The sequence below is a fragment of the Periplaneta americana genome, chromosome 4 (genome assembly GCF_040183065.1).
Source record: "Periplaneta americana isolate PAMFEO1 chromosome 4, P.americana_PAMFEO1_priV1, whole genome shotgun sequence".
In the NCBI taxonomy this organism is placed as follows: Eukaryota; Metazoa; Arthropoda; class Insecta; order Blattodea; family Blattidae; genus Periplaneta; species Periplaneta americana.
In genome coordinates, this window is record NC_091120.1 from 36918827 (window position 1) to 36942684 (window position 23858).

The 23858-nt window shown below is 34.1% G+C and overlaps 1 protein-coding gene and 1 non-coding gene across 2 annotated transcripts in view; one reads left to right on the forward strand and one right to left on the reverse strand.

Annotated features, from left to right (window-relative positions):
* LOC138697712 (neuropeptide F receptor-like) overlaps positions 1-23858 on the forward strand; it is a 469909-nt gene that overhangs the window by 87842 nt on the left and 358209 nt on the right. The window lies entirely within an intron of this gene.
* On the reverse strand, positions 12776-12848 carry TRNAY-GUA (transfer RNA tyrosine (anticodon GUA)). The gene has a single exon. It is a non-coding gene; the product is annotated as a tRNA-Tyr (tRNA).

Here is a 23858-nt window from a genome sequence, read left to right on the forward strand (position 1 = left end):
AGCGATCGGTTTGGAAGTAAATCCCGAAAAGACAAAGTATATGATTATGTCTCGTGACCAGAATATTGTACGAAATGGAAATATAAAAATTGGAGATTTATCCTTCGAAGACGTGGAAAAATTCAAATATCTTGGAGCAACAGTAACAAATATAAATGACACTCGGGAAGAAATTAAACGCAGAATAAATATGGGAAATGCGTGTTATTATTCGGTTGAGAAGCTCTTATCATTCAGTCTGCTGTCCAAAAATCTGAAAGTTAGAATTTATAAAACAGTTATATTACCGGTTGTTCTGTATGGTTGTGAAACTTGGACTCTCACTCTGAGAGAGGAACATAGGTTAAGGGTGTTTGAGAATAAGGTGCTTAGGAAAATATTTGAGGCTAAGCGGGATGAAGTTACAGGAGAATGGAGAAAGTTACACAACACAGAACTGCACGCATTGTATTCCTCACCTGACATAATTAGGAGCATTAAATCCAGACGTTTGAGATGGGCAGGGCATGTAGCACGTATGGGCGAATCCAAAAATACATATAGAGTGTTAGTTGGGAGACCGGAGGGAAAAAGACCTTTAGGGAGGCCGAGACGTAGATGGGAGGATAATATTAAAATGGATTTGAGGGAGGTGGGGTATGATGATAGATACTGGATTAATCTTGCACAGAATAGGGACCGCTGGCGGGCTTATGTGAGGGCGGCAATGAACCTTCGGGTTCCTTAAAAGTCATTTGTAAGTAAGTAAGTAAGTAAGTAAGTTATTCAAATACCAAAATGACGTGTGACTTTTTGTTCCTTACAACCTAAAAATACTGCTCTTAAAATTAATTCAATTTTACCCCTTACACTCTGTATAAAATAACAGAATTAAATCTGAATAACGTAACTAGGCAATGCTTCAAAATAAAATTTTGGATTGCTTATAAACAGGTCTAGACTCTATATATTAATTATTATTAGTTATATATTAATATAATTCATATATTCTAGTGGTGTGGTAGAGAAGGCCTGATGGACTTAATTTCGCCAGATTAAATAAATAAATAAATAAATAAATATTATATTATACAATAATAAAATAATAATAATAATAATAATAATAATTATAAAATAATAATAATAATAATTATAAAAGTAATAATAATGATTATTATTATTATAAAAATAATAATAATAATAATTATTATTATTATAAAAATAATAATAATAATAATTATAAAAGTAATAATAATGATTATTATTATTATAAAAATAATAATAATAATAATTATTATTATTATAAAAATAATAATAATAATAATTATTATTATTATAAAAATAATAATAATAATAATTATTATTATTATAAAAATAATAATAATAATAATAATTATTATTATAAAAATAATAATAATAATAATTATTATTATTATAAAAATAATAATAATAATAATAATAATAATAATAACGTAGGTACAACCTTTATATGAGAATATTGAGAGAGGCATGTAGTACAATGGCGTTTTATATTGGTTTTGAAACGCCATGCAAAATCTTACCGCAAATGAGGCATTTTAATATTTCCTTGATACTCGGAAACTGAAAATTCTCCTCCTCTTGGGAATGGAAGTGACTTCTCTTCACGAACGACACGGAATAACACGACTTCGATATAAACATTACGAAGATACAAGCGCCACTGATACCGTAGTTCCTCTGTAATGCAGGGGGTAGTGGAAGGAGCTGAGGGAGGAAACATTACGTCTTACAGAGCTGGATGCTCGCAACTCACGTTTGCACCACGACTTTTTTTTTTTTTTTTTTTTTTTTCAAATTTCTACATCCGGCCAGAGGCCATTTTCCGAAATATTTCTGTTTTTCAGGTTTTCAGTTTTCTGTTTCTGTTTACTAACTAATACTAACACAACACCCATGCCCGAGGCGGGACTCGAACCCACAACCCTTCGGACCAAGCCGTAGAGTCATTGCGTGCCTCTACGGCTTGCGCCACCCGGGTCGGCAGGACTCACTAAATGAACACGTCTGGACTATAGGTACGAATCTTTTGAGGTGGTATTTTTCCAGGTAATACGGAGTTGTGTGCTAATATATTTGCTGTTTTCCATTATCCATCTCTTGTAGTTGGCCAATGCTTTGCATTGTAATGAATTAAACGTTCAGGACACATTCTCTGTAAAATGCTATACAGTTTTATCTGAAAAAAAATAGTCATCAGGCATTTATGAAAAATTGTTTCACGTACGTAATTCCAGTATGAGTTCATACATGGATAATGAACGTCAAAACAATTAGGGCCGTATTCATAGACATTTTTAGCGCGGGTTTCCTGTGAATGATCAGCGTTTTTCGTATTCATAAACCAGTGTTAGCGATAGGATATGATTTGAATTTTGTACAAGTAACCAGTGGATAGCCGGGGCTAGCTTAGTACGCTCGTAGCGCGTGCTGCGAAATGTCTATGAATAGCACCCTGGTGTCTATAGTTCAGGAAACCTGGCATACATACAATAGATGGAAATACAGTGCTGAAAATAACTGACTCGAATGTGCGATTGTTATACGTAGAGCCCGGATGTTTAGGCATTTATAACAGTTAAATTAGGCAGGCAAAAAAAGGCAATAAAACGCAAAAAGGCACAATAATCTTTGAAAAAGACATTATAATATATATAATTTATTTCAAGAAATAGTCTGCCCAGGCAACCTGGGTTGCCAAAAACACAGAATAACACACATATAAGAATAGTAATGATTACAGTAAGATAGATGAGCCAAATTTAAATGTGAACTAGGAGCTTAAGTTTAAGAAATAATAAATTTGTACATATATTTGTAACAATCACACACTAACGAATAGAAAGGGGCGGGGTATTATGATATTTCGTATAAATGATTTTTCAGAATTGCCACAGACCCTTTAATGGTTGAAGTAATTATTTTTGGAATGATGTCATGGATTCCAAATGTTTTGATAGTGTTTACAGTTGATCGTGGGATGGTGCCCCTCGCTCCGATCATTAAACCATGTACTTCCCAGGTGCCTTCCATCTGATATTTTTCTCGAAAATACGGAATAGTAGGCTCATAAATTTGTTGTTTTTCTTTGTTGACCTCGGATGGTTGGGTCTGGCTCATCTCAAATCTAACAGTTGGGTCCAGTATAAAGCCTTTACTATTAGTCTTGTCTAGAGCCACGATGTCCGCTCTTCTAATTCCGCCGCCTTCAGACGCAACGCAGTGCACCTCTTCATGGACCTCGAAGGATTTGTTTCTAAGGGCTTGTGCTATTAGTTTTCGGATGTTATGATGGCGTGAATTTCTCAGGAGTTCTCCATGCTGACAGGATCCTAGGACGTGTGCTAAGGTTTCAATCTCGTTGCAGTATCTACAACGGAAACCGTCCAAGGATCTCCCATGAAGACTTCTCACTGGTGCTACGTTAGCATTCATCTTAATTGCGTCCCGCCATTCAGAGGAAGATAGACATAGGCATAATATATTTTAGCAATAAATTTAAATTATATCAACATAACTCACATATTTACTTCGTAGGTGACACATGTTGACTTATAAAATACTTTTTTTTTTCGTGATTAACTGTCTTTTCACAAACTTTACATAACAAAACTGTTCCATCGGTTTAAAACACATGAGCACCAAATTCACTAACGTAAGCATGAAGTTTTCTTTTCAATGGTTTACTGAATTTAGGCGTTCTAGCTAACCGGTCTTATATCTTCTGTCACCCGACAATAACTGACTGTTCCTCACTCAAATTTCTTTCTCCTACAATAATAAACACGTGTAGCACAAAATTGTAACAGTAAGATTCGAAAATATTAAAGCAAACAATTGAAAATGCTACGTGACAACTTCTATGAGAACGAGCTTAATATTTAAAATTATAAAGCTGATTGTTGGTATCGTGAAGACATGACAATATTATATTTTGTAACTGTGGATTGTCGAACATCATTCATATTGCACCAATAGTATTAAAGAAAGAATATTAGCAGACTAAGTCCCGAAATAAATTACTTCTATTTGCTATTGTTAGTAAAATTAGTAATTATTTCAAATATTAAAATTTTATACACCTTACATTGCAATTAATTATAACATTGCAAATAAACACGAAATTTTGCTTTAAAATGGTAAAAAAAAGGCCATTTATTAGTAAGAAACACCTTAAAAGGCAAAATAGGCAAAATAAAAATTTGTCCTATGACTTCGATTTATTCCAAATCACATTTATATCTATGCAAATAATATTTTACTTCCACCCAGTAAAAAAGACATTTTTCCAAGTGTAGTTATAAGCGTGTAGTATTTAGGTATAATTTGTTTGTCTTCATTCTTGTGACACCAAAATACTTCCCTTTATTACCAATGCAATGGAAAGTATTTCTAACTTATATCACATTTATTGTCTTCATACTACACTAGTTTAAACACCATATTTTTCTATGCATTTCAAATCACACATTATTAAATATCTTTATTATTCTGTATATACTGCATTTGCTGTAACTGGTATTTCTTCTCTGTAGGACACTGTTTTCCTTTTTCCGCACAGTCGTAAATGACATAGTGCTTTGAATTATGCAGAGAAGTTATACTTTTTGAATGTGGGAGTTTAACTAATGCACACCTCGATTTGTATGGCATAAAATCTGTATGCACAAAAAGGCTTTTACGAAGTCCCCACTAACGGCTGTCAAAGCCCTACTAGAATATGCTTCCAAGTTGTTTTAACGAGTTAACTTTCACAAATGCATTGAGTTTGTAAACCGTAGTCAGTTATACTGACCACAATGGAAGTTAATGGCACCTCATTCAAAGGGAAGTCCCACTAACATCTAACAAAATCCTGATATCTAACGATATACAATTATGAGAAAGTTACTACGCTAAGAGAATGAGTTACCAAAGTATCAGACAGGAGTTTATAAAAATATTATAAGTAAAAATGTATTCTAAGGATAAAACTGTGTTATGTACGTCTGTGTACAAAGTGGAATGCACAAATCCGTTAAAATGAGATAGACCCGCAATAATAAACAAATAAATAAATATACAAATAATAAATAATAATGTATCTCAGTGAAACGTACAGCAGAGTTCGTATAGGTCAGTTTCTTTCAGATGCGTTTCCAATTCACTGTGGGCTAAAGCAAGGAGATGCACTATCACTTTTACTTTTTAACTTTGCTCTAGAGTATGCCATTAGGAAAGTCCAGGATAACAGAGAGGGTTTGGAATTGAACGGGTTACATCAGCTGCTTGTCTATGCGGATGACGTGAATATGTTAGGAGAAAATCCACAAACGATTATGAAAAAACGGGAATTTTACTGGAAGCAAGTAAAGAGATAGGTTTGGAAGTAAATCCCTAAAAGACAAAGTATATGATTATGTCTCGTGACCAGAATATTGTACGAAATGGAAATATAAAAATTGGAAATTTATCTTTTGAAGAGGTGGAGAAGGTCAAATATCTGGGAGCAACAGTAACAAATATAAATGATGCTCGGGAGGAAATTAAACATAGAATAAATATGGGAAATGCCTGTTATTATTCGGTTGAGAAACTTTTATCATCCAGTCTGCTATCGAAAAATCTGAAAGTTAGAATTTATAAAACAGTTATATTACCGGTTGTTCTGTATGGTTGTGAGACTTGGACTCTCACTTTGAGAGAGGAATAGAGACTACGGGTGTTTGAGAATAAGATTCTTAGGAAAATATTTGGGGCCAAGAGGGATGAAGTTACAGGAGAATGGAGAAAGTTACACAACACAGAACTGCACGCATTGTATTCTTCACCTGACATAATTAAGAACATTAAATCCAAGCGTTTGAGATGGACAGGGCATGTAGCACGTATGGGCGAATCCAGAAATTCATATAGCCTAGAGTGATAGTTGGGAGGCCGGAGGGAAAAAGACCTTTAGGAAGGCCGAGACGTAGATGGGAAGATAATATTAAAATGGATTTGAGGGAGGTGGGATATGATGATAGACAATGGATTAATTTTGCTCAGGATAAGGACCAATGGCGGGCTTATGTGAGGGCGGCAATGAACCTCCGGGTTCCTTAAAAGCCAGTAAGCAAGTAAGTAAGTAATTAACTTGAGCATTTTTGCAAATATTTAAAAATTACATACAGTATTTTAAAATTAGCTTTCTTCCGAAAAAGTCAGAGCTTGTGTTCCAGACTCCTCTTAGAAATGTAAAAGTAAAATAGTAGACTATACATGAAGTAGCTTAAGATAATTTACAAATATAAACCAGTGTACATTACAAAATGAAATAAGATTAAATATAATATAAAGACAAAGGCAATATTCCTAAGTGTTAGTTTTGCTGTTAGACAAAAAGTTTGCAAAAATAATTCCTAAAATTTCTTCTGAACACCAAATCATTCACTTATGTTACATGTGGATAATTATCATCATCATAATCATCCTGTCAATTATGAGTCCCAAAAGAACTGTTACGGCCTGAAAAAGCGATTTTCTTGCCATCTTTTCATAGGTCGACCAAGTGACCGTTTCCCATTTGGGCGATACTTCATTATTGCCTTAGGGATCCTGGATGAAACCATTCTTGAGACATGTTCCTTCCAGTTTAACTGATATCTGGAGATATAGTCCAGTATTGAGGACACATTAAGTTCTTGAAGGATATCTTCATTTTTCTTTCGACCCCATTTTGTGTAGCCAGCTGTTCGGCGCATGAATCTCATCTCGCAAGCTGTTAGTCTGCTTTCATCTTTTGTCCTTATAGTCCACGCTTCACTCCCATAATATAAGACTGGTCGAGCTATTATTTGATAAAGACGAGTACGAGTTGATTTTTGTATTAACGAAGGTTTTAAAACTCTATTAATGATGCCCATTGATTTCTTGAATTTTACAATTTTCTCTGCTAAATCCAAATTTTCAACAAAAGAAAGTTTATATCCTAAATAATTAAACTCATTAACTCTTTCCAAAATTGTGTTATTTAAACAAAATTTTGCTTAGTATTGGATATTTACCACAAAAGGCCATTATTTTTGTTTTGTTAATGGATATTTCCATTGAATATTTTTGAGCTATTAAATTTAAATTATGTATTGACCATTGCAAATCATCTTCAGATGTTGCTAGTAAAACAAGATCATCTGCAAACGTTATTACATCTAATTTTAAATTTCTGTTAATAGTGATATATCCGTGTTTTGTTTCTCTAAAATCTTTCACAATTGCGTTCATATAAACGTTAAAAAGCAAAGGAGAGAGGCCACAACCTTGTCTGACTCCTGTGTTGATTTCCGTCCAATGAGTTATTTTTTCATTTATTTTTTACTGCAATAAGGTTTGATTTATAAAGGTTATAAATATTATATGATCTGCTTTGGGATCTGATACTTTGTCAAAATTTCGAATAACAAACTTCTGTTCACTTCATCAAATGCTTTTATAAAATTAATAAATACCAAATTTGTTTCTAAATTAAATTCTCGATGTTTCTCAATCAAAATTGGCATTGTAAAATATTCATCGCAGCATGATCTGCCTTTCCGGAAGCCATTTTGTTCTTCACTAATTATTGAAAAAATAATTGTATAGTCTTGGACCGAAATTAGCGTTAAGCTTATGTCTCAATCCAGCGTCTATGTTATACTCAAATACTTCAAATAGTGCAAGGAAAATAGTATATACTTACTTAGGCTTTTAGAGAACCCGGAGGTTCATTTCCGCCGTCACATAAGCTCGCCATTAGTCCTTATCCTCAGCAAGATTAATCTAGTCTCTACTGTCATATTTCACCTCCCTCAAATCCATTTGAATATTATCCTCCCATCTACGTCTTAGCCTCCCCAAAGGTCTCCCACCTAACACTCTATATGCATCTCTGGATTCGTCCATACGTGCTAAATGCCCTACCCATCTCAAACGTCTGTATTTAATGTTCCTAATTATGTCAGGTGAAGAATACAATGCGTGCAGTTCTGCGTTGTGTAACTTTCTCCATTCTCCCCTGTATCTCCATCCCTCTTAGCCCCAAATATTTTCTTAAGCACCTTATTCTCGAATAGTCTTAGCCTCTGTTCCTCTCTCAAAGTGAGAGTCCAAGTTTCACAACCATACAGAACAACCGGTAAAATAACTGTTTTATAAATTCTAACTTTCAGCGTTTTTTTGAGAGCAGACTTTTTTGTAAAATAACTATGTTATTTTGAGGAAAGCTTACTTTGGTTTTGTGGTATTATATTAATAGATCTTATAATAGATCTTGTATATATGGGTAAATGTTTATTTTCTGATGTCTGAAATACTGAAATCTTTGTATATGATATTTTCGGATAATCTAAAAATGTTCATTTAAAGAAATTTTAATTATTCCCTTAGGCTATTAAGCTGATTCAGGAAAAACTGAGGATATTTTGTTACACTTTCTCAGTTTATTATTTCATCTTAGCGAATAACAGAATGGACTAAAGGTAAATAGACTGAATTAGGCTTACGCTACATGTCAGAAGAAATAGTAACTGGTAAACTTTATATAAGAATTTTCTTAAATTAGACCAAAGATAATCTATGTTTTTCCTCAAACGTAATTTTTGGTATAATTATTATAATGCCTAAATATTTCACCAGTTCACATGTAAGAATTCTAGCACATAAGCAAGAAATAATACTGAACAATTTCCAGTATGTAAACTTATTTTTAAAATACTTTCACATGCGGGAAATTCTGTCTTATTTCAAGAAGAAGGTATAGGCCTAGGCCTAACGACTGTTTTGATAGTATCGCGAGACAGAAGATTTACCTCTAAGCAATTTTTAACGACGTTAACTCCCTATGTTGCGACGTGGGTTTTTTCGGTTTAGGTTTTTTTTTTTTTTTTGCTCGTTTCAGAATTCTTTTAATTAAAAATGCCGGCCGTGCAAGGTTCCACTTGCGCGTAGATGCGGAATTGAATATTAGTCCATGCTGCACGTGCGAATTTTTGCTTGTTTACTTTAGAAGGCGATATTTGCTTTTGCTGCGTGAACCACTCAAGCATGCCTTCGTTCCCATCTCCACAAAGCAAAGCTTTGTGTACCGACGATATCATGCGGGCTGGCAAAAACTCGGAACAGCTTCGTAATTCCCAGCTTATGACGGGTTTTCGACGTCGGCTTACGTGAGTTTAAAGAAGGCCACAGTAGAACCGAACCTCTACGCCACTGTTACATAACCTATGTCCTACCAAATTTCTAACAACTCAGATTATAAAACTTGTCAGCAAACTATACTAACAGCAATACATATAAAACCACAACAACAAAATCCTGCTTTATATTCTTCGTAGCCCCGTATAGTTTTCTTCAGATACTTTCCGACTGACAAGGGAATCAGAGGTTTGCATCGGACGTTTTCGCTCGAGCTCCAAGTAGTTCATACCATAATCCGATAGGTAGCGCACATGCAGGTTGAGTAAAATTGTCTCGAGCGATAAATCCTCGAACGGTATAAGCCGAGCGTTAGACATTCGTTCTTGTTACAGTGATGATCTGTGTAATAACATCATAGATGTTTATCATTTAAAAACTTTGCAGTGTTTAACTAACCTCTCCATAGTACAACTACAAAACTTGCTTTAAAATGTAATATAAATGTTGTAGGTAAATGTTCCCCACCCCCAACACAGGAGTGATTTTGTTTTTGCCACATTTGATAGATGTTATTGGGTGTAAATGTAATTATTATAAACGGAGAACACAGTCATGATAATGCAAGAACTATATCAAGTTTTCTAGTAGTAATAATAATAATAATAATAATAATAATAATAATAATAATAATAATAATAATAATAATAATAATCTCTAATAAGAATTAAGAGAAAGATTATCAGTAGCCAAGCGAGTAGAGCAACAAGTTAATATTACTAAATTCAATATTTTGAAATTAAAGGACGAGGAAGCTAAGGAAAATTATCAGGTCGAAATTTCGAATTGGTTTGCCACTTTAGAAAGTTCCGACGAAATTGAGAAAGAATTAGATGTTAATAGCGTGTGGGAAAATATCAGAGATAGTATCAAAATTGCAGCTGAGCAGAGCATAGGTTATTATGAAACTAAGAAAAAGAAACCGTGGTTTGATGAAGATTGTTGCATAGTAGTAGAAAGAAGGAAACAGGCAAAATTGAAATTCTTACAGGATCCAGTTGAGGAGAAGAGAGATAATTATTTCAATGAAAGACGGGAAGCAAGTTGTACACTTAGGAATAAAAAGAGAGGTTACCTGAAGGAAAAACTGAATGAGGTAGAAACAAATAGTAAGAATAAAAACATTCGAGATTTATATAAGGGTATAAAGGAATTTAAGAACGGATATCAGCCAAGGGTAAACGTGATCAAGGATGAGAATGGTGACTTGCTTGCAGACTCTCCATCAATCCTAAACAGATGGAAAAAATATTTTGCGCAACTACTAAATGTACATAGGCCAAATAGAAATGATCGGGACGAAATTGAAATACAAACTGCTGAGCCATTTATACCCGAACCCACTCTTTCAGAAATCGAAATTGCGATAGAAAATCTGAAAAAGTACAAGTGTCCAGGTATCGACCAAATTCCAGCAGAATTAATACAAGAGGGTGGGAGTGCATTATATAGCGAAATTTATAAACTTGTAGTTGATATTTTGGAGAAGGAAATTGTACCAGAACAATGGAAGGAGTCCATAATTGTACCTATTTTTAAAAAGGGGAACAAAACCAACTGTGGTAACTTTCGAGGAATATCACTTTTGTTGACATCGTACAAAATTTTGTCCAATATTCTTTTGAGAAGATTAACTCCGTACGTAGATGAAATTATTGGGGATCATCAGTGCGGTTTTAGACGTAATAGATCGACAATTGATCAGATTTTTTGTATTCGACAGATAATGGAGAAAAATGGGAGTATAAGGGTACAATACATCAGTTATTCATAGATTTCAAAAAGGCATATGACTCGGTTAAGAGGGAAGTATTATATGATATTCTTATTGAATTTGGTATTCCCAAGAAACTAGTTCGATTAATTAAAATGTGTCTCAGTGAAACATACAGCAGAGTCCGTATAGGTCAGTTTCTATCTGATGCTTTTCCAATTCACTGCGGGCTAAAGCAGGGAGATGCACTATCACCTTTACTTTTTAACTTCGCTCTAGAATATGCCATTAGGAAAGTTCAGATAACAGGCAGAGTTTGGAATTGAATGGGTCACATCAGCTTCTTGTCTATGCAGATGACTTGAATATGTTAGGAGAAAATACACAAACGATTAGGGAAAACACGGAAATTTTACTTGAAGCAAGTAAAGCGATCGGTTTGGAAGTAAATCCCGAAAAGACGAAGTATATGATTATGTCTCGTGACCAGAATATTGTACGAAATGGAAATATAAAAATTGGAGATTTATCCTTCGAAGAGGTGGAAAAATTCAAATACCTTGGAGCAACAGTAACAAATATAAATGATACTTGGGAGGAAATTAAATGCAGAATAAATATGGGAAATGCATGCTATTATTCGGTTGAGAAGCTCTTATCATTCAGTCTGCTGTCCAAAAATCTGAAAGTTAGAATTTATAAAACAGTTATATTACCTGTTCTTCTGTATGGTTGTGAAACTTGGACTCTCACTTTGAGAGAGGAACATAGGTTAAGGGTGTTTGAGAATAAGGTGCTTAGGAAAATATTTGGGGCTAAGCGGGGTGAAGCTACAGGAGAATGGAGAAAGTTACACAACACAGAACTGCACGCATTGTATTCTTCACCTAACATAATTAGGAACTTAAAATCCAGACGTTTGAGATGGTCAGAGCATGTAGCACGTATGGGCGAATCCAGAAATGCATATAGAGTGTTAGTTGGGAGACCGGAGGGAAAAAGACCTTTAGGGAGGCCGAGACGTAGATGGGAGGATAATATTAAAATGGATTTGAGGGAGGTGGGGTGTGATGATAGAGACTGGATTAATCTTGCACAGGATAGGAACCGATGGCGGGCTTATGTGAGGGCGGCAATGAACCTTCGGGTTCCTTAAAAGCCAATTGTAAGTAAGTAATAATTAGTGTATCAATCTTTGCGTCTGTAACAGTTGTGCACCATGATTATTCGTTTTATTATATTTTTTGTGACGTTATCTCTGTACTAATATTGTTATTAATCTACTGCTATATCAATAATATTTTGCAAAACATTTCTACATTGTCGCAGTATATAGGCGGAACACTATATGTGGACCTATCACATATGTGTGGTAAATGAAATATTGAATAATTATTAATTAGCAATAATAACTGTATATCGAAGTTTTTCATACTATTTTATTTATAACTTCATGTTCCTGTTTTGGTACGTTCCATTGACTGTTTGTCATAAACGCAGAAAATAAAGCCTTATTTTTACCGTGTGAGCAAAACATATGTGTATCTTATCTGTCGCGTTCCATACAAGATAAGACATGTCGGTGAGATGACCTTGTACTGTGCTTCTATTTATTACGAGCGTATCACGACCGATCGTACCTCACTCTAGGGTGCGACACTCGACCGAGTTCAAGCGAGCTATTTAACTCCAATGCAGCACTCTGAAGGGAACCGTTCGAAGTCATGTAGTTGAATTTAATGAAAATGCATATTTTAAACTAATTTTCATTCGAATATTAAAGATATTTTTATTAATTTGTCCTACAGAATAATATCTGTAAATTGACAATTAATATTTGAGGAGAAAAATTCGCTTCGGCGCCGGGGATCGAACCCGGGTCCTTGGTTCTACGTACCAAGCGCTCTGACCACTGAGCTACGCCGAATCCAATCCACAGCACCGGACCGAACCCTCCTCCTTGAATGTTTCCCTTTTGGCCTGACTCCAAGTTAGGCATATATGTTGACGTTTTATGTCAAAGTCAACTGCCATTATACAAGGGGCGCACTCAGCTGAGTGATTTATTTGGCCGGGATTCACGAAAATCAGGAGAAAACCGTCGAAAAAAACAGGAGATTACAGTAGATTAATTAAACATGAATTTTTTCTTTTTATTATAATATTAATTAGAAAACAGTGTATACTGTAAGAAAGATGATACTGTTTTATTACTATATAGCACATCCCTAACCAATGAAATTGAACAATTTTGCCAAAAATTACTACTTCATCTTTACTCAGCGTATGTAAATAAGACATGCAATTTTGTTTTTACACAGTAATGTCTCATTGACAATGTTTCGCATTAAAATGTATTGATCAGGAGTTTTTTGTATATTGACAAACTATTTTTAGATAGAAGAAGATTTATTTTAAAGATGATATTAAAGACAGTACTGCATTATCTGCGATTATAACAGACGAAAAACGATCCCTTTTCCTGTTTTTGCATAACTACCATTTAAACTTTTCATAATTTTCCCACTCTGATTTATAATTCTGCGAAGAAGTATTTACTCTTCTTTCTTGCTGGGACACTTGCACTCATTTTAAAATATCACTGTGCACGATATGTAACACAAAAATACCATTACCTACACTTTACTCTCTCACTGTTTCACGTGTTCTTGCTCCTTTAAGCATCATTGTGGCGACGCGTTATGAGTAGGGAGACACAACGAGCTAGAAGAATATTCTTACTTCTAGCACAGTCTATAATATACAGTCACGAAGCTTGAGTTTTGAGGGTGCTAGAAACAATAGACTGTGACGGTACTATTTTGTATTGCCTGTAATGAGGCGATATTAGCGATCCTAGTGGTCAGCAACTATGTAATGTTTGCATATTTACTACGTATTGAGCTTCGCGACTGTATATACTAGACTGTGCTTCTAGCTCGTTGGGGACACAAATGAAAACATCGTTTGACCTGTGTATAAGATGGAAAAGTAAGACATGGTGACATAATACAATATGTAATAAATTTAAAATCCGGGCATAGAACCAGGTGACTGCAGCATGCCAAAAACGACCTGCGGAAAGAAAAACGTTCCGGTGAATTTCAATGTTGTAAAGGCCATAACTCGGAAATAAAGCATTTCCGGACACATGTTGTAATGAACTATTTTGATTGTCTACATGTGGGAAATACATACCTGAAATTATGCCCCGTATTTTTGAAACACCCTGTATTTACGACCTAGGCCTTTACACTCGACAAATATAAACAATTACTCATTAATAGAAAATATACATGATCATTAAATTAGAAATAGTGAATAAATTAATATTCCATACTGTAGATTACATAAAACTAGTACAAATTTTTGTGTCATGGGGATGAAATTATATAATAATCATCCCATGCAATATTATAAGTTACCAACCAATAGTTTCAAAACTAGATTTTATAATTGGCTTTTAATTAATCCTTTCTACTCTGTAGATGAGTTTCTTAACATAAATTCATACGAAATAGTTTTTAATAAATAAAGTTATTTATATTAGTTACAATTATTACATATGAGTTAAGTGTTTTAATTAATTTTAGAGTTTCAAAATGTTTTGTGTTTTCATTCTAATTACTGTTTTCAATTATTTGTGTATTTTCAAATGTATGTTTTTTTATGACGAAGCCTATCACTTTATGTTTAATGGCTTAATAAATTTAATTATTGAATTATTGTAACATACAGATGTTTCCAATATGTAATATTGTTGCAAGAACGTTATCAAATTTTCTCACATGTTTCTCCGTCACATATCCACACCTCTGCCACGCATATATTAGCATATCATTGAGGACAGGTGAATGAAACTGTTGATACACAATAGAATGTAATGCCATTATGAAGCTCTTATCGTGCAATGTGTTTGGAATGTTTTCACAAATAATTTTATGTCTAAATACCCTTCCTGGGCCAGGTCGATGGCATTTAAGTGTGCTTAAATGTGACAGGCTCATGTGAGTAGATTTACTGGCATGTAAAAGAACTTCTGCGGGATAAAAATTCCGGCACACCGGCGACGCTGATATAACCTCGGCAGTTGCGAGCGTCGTTAAATAAAAGATAACATTTTAACATCCAAGGGTTGCACAAATCTTATAGTTTTTGGAGGCATAATGTGTTTTAATTGTCTTACTATGTAAAGTATTGTTTACTTCTTCATTAGTAAATATAGAGTTATATATCTGACCACTCCAAGGATCCATAAGTACTATTGTGCCTTTCTTAACATTAGGGAGAAATAAATCTCTTAACTATCTTCTCACGTGATCTTTTGTCAGTTAGGTCCAAATTCCCCTATCGGTTCTTCAAAGCGTATGTAGGCCTACAGACTTCTATTTAATCTAGAAAGCTGAAAATTTCAGGAATTGTTTATTGAGAACTTTTACACGTAATGAAACAATGTTCTTCAAATTTGTCAGATTTTGGAAATGTTACAGGGAGTAATACACTGAAAATTAGAAAAAAATGTATACGAATGAGAGACAAATTATTTCTCAGTAGGTCTATGGACAAAATAAGCTTTTTAGCTATAACAGTTTTAGAGAAAAATTTCTATATGCAAGACATAAATTATAAATGTAAAGATAGATAATTCCGTGTCTCTTTAAGGAAATTTTGGTAACTTTTTTGTCTGTTTCTCTGAGGAAATTTTCGATCCATCTAGGCCAGTGGTTGCCAAACACCACGAAATTGTGACGTAATATAAATGCAACCCGCACACCACTATCGCCGGGAGAGGGGTGGAATGGCTATCTCCTCAGGTAATACAGAGAATAACACTGCAGAGACGGACTGTGACCAAAAACCAAAACAATATAATATTCTTCTACTTACTAACTACACATACTTTTTCCGTGTTAACTTTTATCCTCCTATTCATTATTTTTGTACTATTAATAAAATAAAATATATTTTCTTATTTACCATAAAAAGAACGTGTATTTTACATCAGCAGATATTTGAAATTAGGCTGGTCACGAAATTGTAAATTATATTACATACTTAAAAAAAATGTCGAAGTATTTTACTCCGATACTGTTTATTGTGTGTTTATTAATGAAATATTCAAATTACACTACATACGTCGAAAGAAAACGTCGAAGTATTTTACTCAGTTTAAGACATAGAAGCCGATACTTTTCATTGTTCATTTATTAATGAAATATTCAATTTACAGGTAACGGCATGGTAGTATTTGTATGAAGAAGAATAATGACAACGTACATTGTTCTTTTATACTTCATTTAAAATTTTACAACAAATTAAGTATCTTATATTTTTGCCATCTGCACGAAAGAAATACTTTCCCTCCCATGCCCCTTAAAATTAAGTTTTTACATATTATCTGTTTTCTGTTTTGGAAAAGATATCGAAACATATTATCCTGCACGCTTGTATTATATGTGTAAGTCCGCTGCTGATAAATGTCTTGTCTTCTATCAGTATTGCGATGGCGACTAGTACTTTAGAGCGAGACCTCTTTTCTGCCCGCTGCGCGCGCGCGGAGCTCTTTTACCTGTAAACATTGCTAAAGGATGTACAGATCTTAGAACACAGCGCATCATGACGGAACGGAAGCGCTTAAAGCTTTCAAGGAAGAGTGGAAGATACAATATTTATGCTTCGAACATGGTGAAGAAGTCCAGTGTTTGTTGTGTAAAAAAAAATATCATTTGCAAAAAAGCAACATAAAACGGCATTATGAGACGCAACATGAAAAGATATAGGCATTATTCAGGAGAAGAGAGAAATAAATTCATTTCGGAATTGACATCGAAGGTAAATTAATTTACATTTGGGTCAGCAGATAGTATCTAGATTCCTTTTATTTCTTTATTTTAAATGTATTGTTGATGTTTTATTTGTTGCTTGTTTCTGGATATTCACTTTTATTAGACTACGCGTTTCTTTAATTTAGAAATAATATTTTATCCTTGATTGCACTTTAACTTATACTATTACTAAGCTCAAAAAGCTAATTTACTTTTATTCCAATGACTATTTTCAGGATTTTGAGCAAATATGAACTAAACATTTTGAAAACTTTGATGCAAGGAGCTTTTCTAGTAACGTAAATATAAAAATATACTTAGAAATATAATTTCAAAACTATTAGACCTAATTGCACCAAATTTTGTACAGTGATATTATTATAGATCTGTTTATATAGTTTAAATTTCACAAATTTTGGTCGGAAGTTTTAAAAGTCATACATATCCCCTTAAATGATTGACCCCAAAAATTATGATGGCTCTCAATATCTTAATTTAATCAATTTGTTTTTTCGTATTACGTGCATCTCACAAATCGCTCTAAGAAAACTCATTACATAATCACGACTGGAGAGTAAGAACTACATTTTACAATCACACAATCAATCAGTGGCGTATACTGGTTAAAGGGTTTGGGCTACCGCTGACCCTAATATTACACAAAATATATCTAACAATTACTTTAATTTTAATTACTATGGTAAAACTAATAATACAAAATTATTACATTATGTTATATTATAAACTTTTTCTTTTGTAATTTCCTTGGGCTACCGCCGATAGCCCCGGTAGCCCACAAAATACGCCCCTGCAATCAATATACTCTATTTCAATCAATACTGTCATTATTATTTTTTCAACAAATACTCAAAAGTACTTAGAGATCACACACGTGGAGCAGGTAGACCCTATTAGTTTCTCCTAACCAATGAAGTGAAGTATTTACATAATAAATAATTGCTATTAACAAGAAAATGGTTCACATACAATTAACTTTTCCTATATCTCTTTTTGTTCCTAAAAAACCTTCCCTTTGCGATTCGTTTACATATATATGTACATGTATATTGAATAACTGAATAATTAGCCCTATTACATAGCCAGAAATTTAGTAACGCAAGTTATTGTAGTAATTGCTGCCTTTATTCACTGCATGTGCATGTACATCCCTGACGTCTACGTTACGACGCTATGTAGTGGATGCGCTATGCGCTCGTGATCAAGGTCGAGCTCTTCTACCACGATTGGGAGCTAATATCGTCTTATCCCTGTCTTATATCGAAGTTAAGGCTGTAAACAGAGGGTGGGGGTATGATTCCATGGTTACGCTTGAGTGGAGGCAGGGGCATGTGTCGCGACACAGGTTTTGGCGATCACTGATCTAGGCTTATTCAGCGCAGAGGGTCTAAATTTAATTCGCCACAGTAAGATAACATGCTCGTCTTCTGTTACCGATTTACCAGAGAGACTGGCATACCATTTAGGCCTACGGAGTGCATAATGAAGTTTGTAATTTACATCCAGAAATTTTTCTTACAACTTCAATAACTGTACTGTTTAATTCTTACTGTTATTACACTCATTAAGTGTCAAAGTCTTGAAATCACACATCAGCACTTGGGCAGCCATTAAAGTATGATATGAAAGGTAATTAGTGTGTGCGTCTAGATGAATTTAGCGTTGAAAGATGGATCCTGTCTCCATCGCAGACGTGGGAAGCGGCTTAATTTATTGCTGCGTCCTTAAAGGCGTGATGGTTCTATTGTTTGTGTGGAAATGTGAATCAAGCTCAAAGTGGCTTGTTTGTTTTCTGCACAAACACGTTTGCTCTTCACAGTAACAAGCACTCATGCTAGGGCTTACTCTCTGCTTACATTCACGTTCCATTTTCTCAAAAAGGATTAAGGACTAATTAATGCCCTCATGCAGCTATTCTCTAAGGTGCGTATACAGAAGTCTCTAGCTCTGAGCTCAATGAATCACGTCTGCAAGCATGTCCGACAGAATTACTACTCGTTTGCAAAGCACTGTGAATTTGCTGTAATTCAGCTCCATGAATGTTTGTGAACTGTTAGGATGACTCGCAAGGTTTATTTGATGTTTGTTAACTTCAAATCTTCATTTCTCGCTCGGCTGTTTCTCAGGATACAAAACTGGACCTGAGTTATTTCTTGAGAGATAGAGTAGAGTAGAGCGATTCCGTTCGCCTTCTCAATGAAGATGAATTCGATCGCGTTTGATTTTCCCGGATAAGGCGCGCAATTTTTGTGTTGACAAATGGCAAGTCCTGGTGGTCACTGAGAGGAGCTTTCAGTTGAGAAGCATTATAGCAGCTTGAATTTGAGTCGCTGTAATCAGTACTTAAACTAGTGTTGTGAGATGTAATCGATTAGTCGATCAATTTCTATTGTAACATTAATCGATCAAAAATAAGTAACTGATTAACTAGCGGACTTACTCGTGTTAATTATGTAAGGGTAAAAACATGTTGGAGTTGTTCATCTCGCCACGCATATCGCCGCGCATCTCGCCGTGTGGCGATTAGGAAACAAACCAACGACATATAATGGGTACAAACATGCTGGAGTAGTTCATCTCGCCACACATATCGCCGCACATCCCGCCGTTCAGCGGGAATCAAACTGGTTTGATTTTCAGGATGCAGCTGCCTGAAACTAGCGTTCTGATTGGTCAGTTGTCGCAACGGAACGTCATGATTCTCTCCATCTGTCCTCTCAATGTAAATGCACAGTTGAGATACTGCTGGCCGTGTACATTGTTATTTATTAATAACAAATATTGCCGTGTGGATTTACAGCCATGGATAAGGAAGAATTAATAAGGAAATAAGTCGTACCAAAACTTGACAAGTGTTAATGTAAATGAGATAAATAAAGACTTTCAGTGGCAGTAATTAGTTCATTTTCTGTTAATTTGTTGGGCAGTTTCTTTTCTTATTTTTTTTTAATCTTGCAGTTCTTAATTGCTTATTATATTACAGTATATTCATTTTTTAAAACCATTATTATTATTATTATTATTATTATTATTATTATTATTATTATTATTATTATTATTACTCATCATTTCGTTTTCAGAACAAAAAGTGTTTATACCGACGTCAAACTTTTGTACAATATTTTGAAAGAATATGTGTTTCTTATTGTGATTGACAGTGAAAGATTTTTGCTAATAATAAGTAATAAATTTTGATAATAGTACATTATTATATACTGTATAATTATTAATTACCTGAGAGTCACTACCGACCTCTCATCAGCACTGATTGGTTGTTTATGTATGTTAGTGTACACTTTTTGGATTTTAGGTTCTATTAGCATCAAGATGTAATTGAACGTTGACTGAGACATTCTTGAATATTTGTAAAATCTATCTGGAAATGCTTTAAGCTGCTGATATAATTGACCAAGTTTAGTGCGTTCCTTATTGATTGGATGCACGCTGTATTTTCTTCTTCTGTTGGAAAGTAACCACCACTTCATTGCAGTACTCGTAGATAAATCGCTAACACTGTCAGAATTTGTAAACATTTTTAAGTACTAATATGTACGACCAATAAATTTATTAGTATTTACCACGTTGTGTTCGTGGAGAATCTCACATCTGTACTCATTGTACGCGTAACGGCGAGAATCATGGCGAGGTGAATTGCTTCACTATGTTCTGTTGAGGCGAGATGCGAGATGCATGGCGAGGTGAACGGCGAGATGCTCTACTCGGAGAGGCGAGATGAACAACTCCAACATGTTTTTACAGTCTGTGCGGCTTACAGCTGTTTCGGCGTCATCTCGAACTTCTCTCCCTGTTATGTGGGTGCGTTTGATTGTTGAAAGGTGTTGAATAGTGGAGTCAAATAGTGTGTATGTACTGAAATTGATCTGTGTGTCGAGAATTTGATCAGGGTGTGTTTTAGTGTCTTTGTATATTTCGTATTGTTCTATTGTGTTGAGTTTTTGGTTCTTGGGTTGTATGTGTAGGATTTCCATGTCCGCATTTATGTTATTGTATGTATGGTTAGCATTGGTTACGTGATCGGCGTATGTAGATATATTGTGTCCTCTGGTTTAATGTGTTCTTTGTAGCGTGTTTGGAATGATCTGCCTGTCTGTCCAATGTAGAACTTTACATAATTAACACGAGTAAGTCCGCTAGTTAATCAATTACTTATATTCAAGTGTTAAAAGTGGTGTACGCAAGATTCGAAATGGACGATCAAAAATATTCAATCGAATAATCGAATCATTTAAAATTAATAGGTTGTACAGACGTGGACAAATTATTAGCAAAATTGAAGATTTTTATTACATATTTTTACAAAATATGATTCTTCAGCTTAGACTACAGTTGACATTTTTGCGTATTTCGAAATTATTAGCGAAATTGAAGATTTGTATTGTATATATTTTTTTTTACAAAATTTGACTCTTCAATTTGGACTACATTTGATATTTTTGCATATTTACAAATTATTAGCAAAACTGAAGATTTTTATTATATGTTTTTTACAAAATTTGACTCTTCAATTTGGACTACAGTTTACATTTTGGATATTTCTAAATTATTAGCAAAACTGAAAATTTTTATTTTATATTTTTACAAAATTTGACTCTTCAATTTAAACAGCAGTTGACATTTTTGCACATTTACAAATGATTAGCAAAATATGAATATTTTTATTATATATCTTTACAAAGTTTGACTCTTCGATTTAAACTACAGTTGACATTTTTGCATATTTCTATCTATTGTAATGATAGAAATATGCAAAATTGTCAACTGTAGTCTAAATTGAAAAGTCAAATTTTGTAAACAGATTTGTCATAAAATCGTCAACTTTGTTAATAATTTGTCCACGTCTGTAGTTGATGCGAATTATTATTTTGTTAATACAAACTCATACTAAAAATTCCGACAATATTCCTCTCTCGGAAATTGCTTACTTAAAAGCACAATAGTAGGCTACTGTTATTTTCCAACTGCAAAGCAGGTAGCGTAGGGAAAATCTTTGCACAAACACTTCAGAAAGAGATCGAGACATTAGGACAGTGACCTAGTCTATCTCTATTGAAAGTTGAAACACAATGCGAAACCCTTATTCTGTCTGTATAGTAGGTTATTTTACGACGTTTTATCAACATTTTAGGATATTTAGCGCCTGAATGAGATGAAGGTGATAATGCCGGTGAAATGAGTCCGGGGTCCAGCACCGAAAGTAATCTAGTATTTGCTCATATTGGGTTGAGGAAAAACCCCGGAAAAATCTCAACCGGGTAACTTGCCCCGACAGGGAATAAAACTAGGGCCACCTGGTTTCGCGGCCAGACGCGCTAACCGTTACTCCACAGTGTGGACGAAACCCTTATTAAGTTTTATGGTTTTCCAAGAAAACTACCACCTTGTTGTCAGCTCATCTTCCTATCATATGAAATACATACTTTTCTGGGATTCGTCTTCCTCATCTTTTGTAAAATACTTACGTGGTAAGTATCATGTTTACATATTTCCGCGTACTACTAAAAGTTTCGCCCTGTTATTATCAGATGTTCGCCGTTGACCCTAGGGCAATAGGTAGCATCTTGTAGCATGTATGTCCAGGTGTATGATGAGAATTTTGTATAAATGTAATGTATAAATTTACATACACAAACATGTTTTGTACTGTCCCTTTTGGTCAATAAATAGTATCAAACAGAATTTGTAATGTTAATTTATTTCTTTAGAAATGGTCCTATTTAAAACGTAGATTTAAACTGAGAATTTATTATTTTACCTATGCTGAAAACATATTTGTCTAAAACAATGAGAAACGAACAGGAAATATCCAGCATAAGTAAAAACAGCATGCACATTTTTTTTGTCCTTGCTGTGAAATTATGAAAATGGACTTAACTCGTTTTGGGAGAAAGCTCTTCAATTATTATTAATTGTGTAAACTTTATGTGAAGTTTCTTTTGATATCTAATTTAAAATGTTCGCTTTGTAGAGTACTGTATGTTACAAAAATAAATAAAAGTTATAAACCAAAACGCTAAAAAAGTAAACACTTCGGGAATAACGATTTAATCTACATAAGAGACTTTTTAACTTAATTGCAACGCTTAGAAATTTATATATATATTTTTTTAATTTGTATGAATATTTACATAATTTACCATTCAGAAGGCAATGTGATAGCTATACCAATATGTATATAGGCCTTAAAGCTACAGAATTAAAATATAAGAAGAATAATGTATTTTCAATATTTGTTTGAGATTTTCAAATACCGTTTTGTTGAGCTCCAGTGCACGCTGGCGGGCTGTTGTATGCGAAATATTTTAATTTCCGGCATATTCATTCATACACTGCATTCAAAGCATGAAATGTTACAAAAAATTCTTCTATCTTTACATCTCTTTTTATTAATATTACTATGACGCTCTAACATGCTTTGAAATGTTTGGCAAATATAAAAGAGTTCGCAAATGTTACGCAGAGAAAACATATAGTTTGCTCTTAAATATAAAATCAGCGTTTACACTTAAAAAAATTGGTACTTATACCGTACGCGTAGGCCTACATGAAGCTCAATACGTAGTAAATATGCATCCATAGATAGTTGCTAACCACTAGGATCGCTACTATCGCCTCATAACAGACAATGCGAAATAGTACCTTCACAGTCTATTGTTCCTAGCACCCTCATAAACTCAAGTTTCGTGACTATATACTAGACTGTGGTTATAGGGTCCTTTCAGACGAGGTCAATTAGCAACGTCACTAGTGGCTCGTTAGTGGAGGTTCGAAAGCGTGTTAGTGGTGCTGCGAAAGCGCGTTGAAGCGCTGTTTAATACACTAAATTCTTGTAGAGAAATTTTCTGTCGTCCAATGAACATGGACATAGAGGGAGATATACTTTTGGCAACTTTACTCATGCGAAGAGAGACCAGACGTAAAAATAGAAGAAGAGTCTGGGTCTATCCATTGGTTTTTGAAAGAGAGAATCGAGGACTATTTTTCCACTTTATTTGGTCATTTACAACAGTACTACAAATAAATAAACTAAATAAATAACTAAATAGCTAAGTAAATAACTAAATAAATAACTAAAT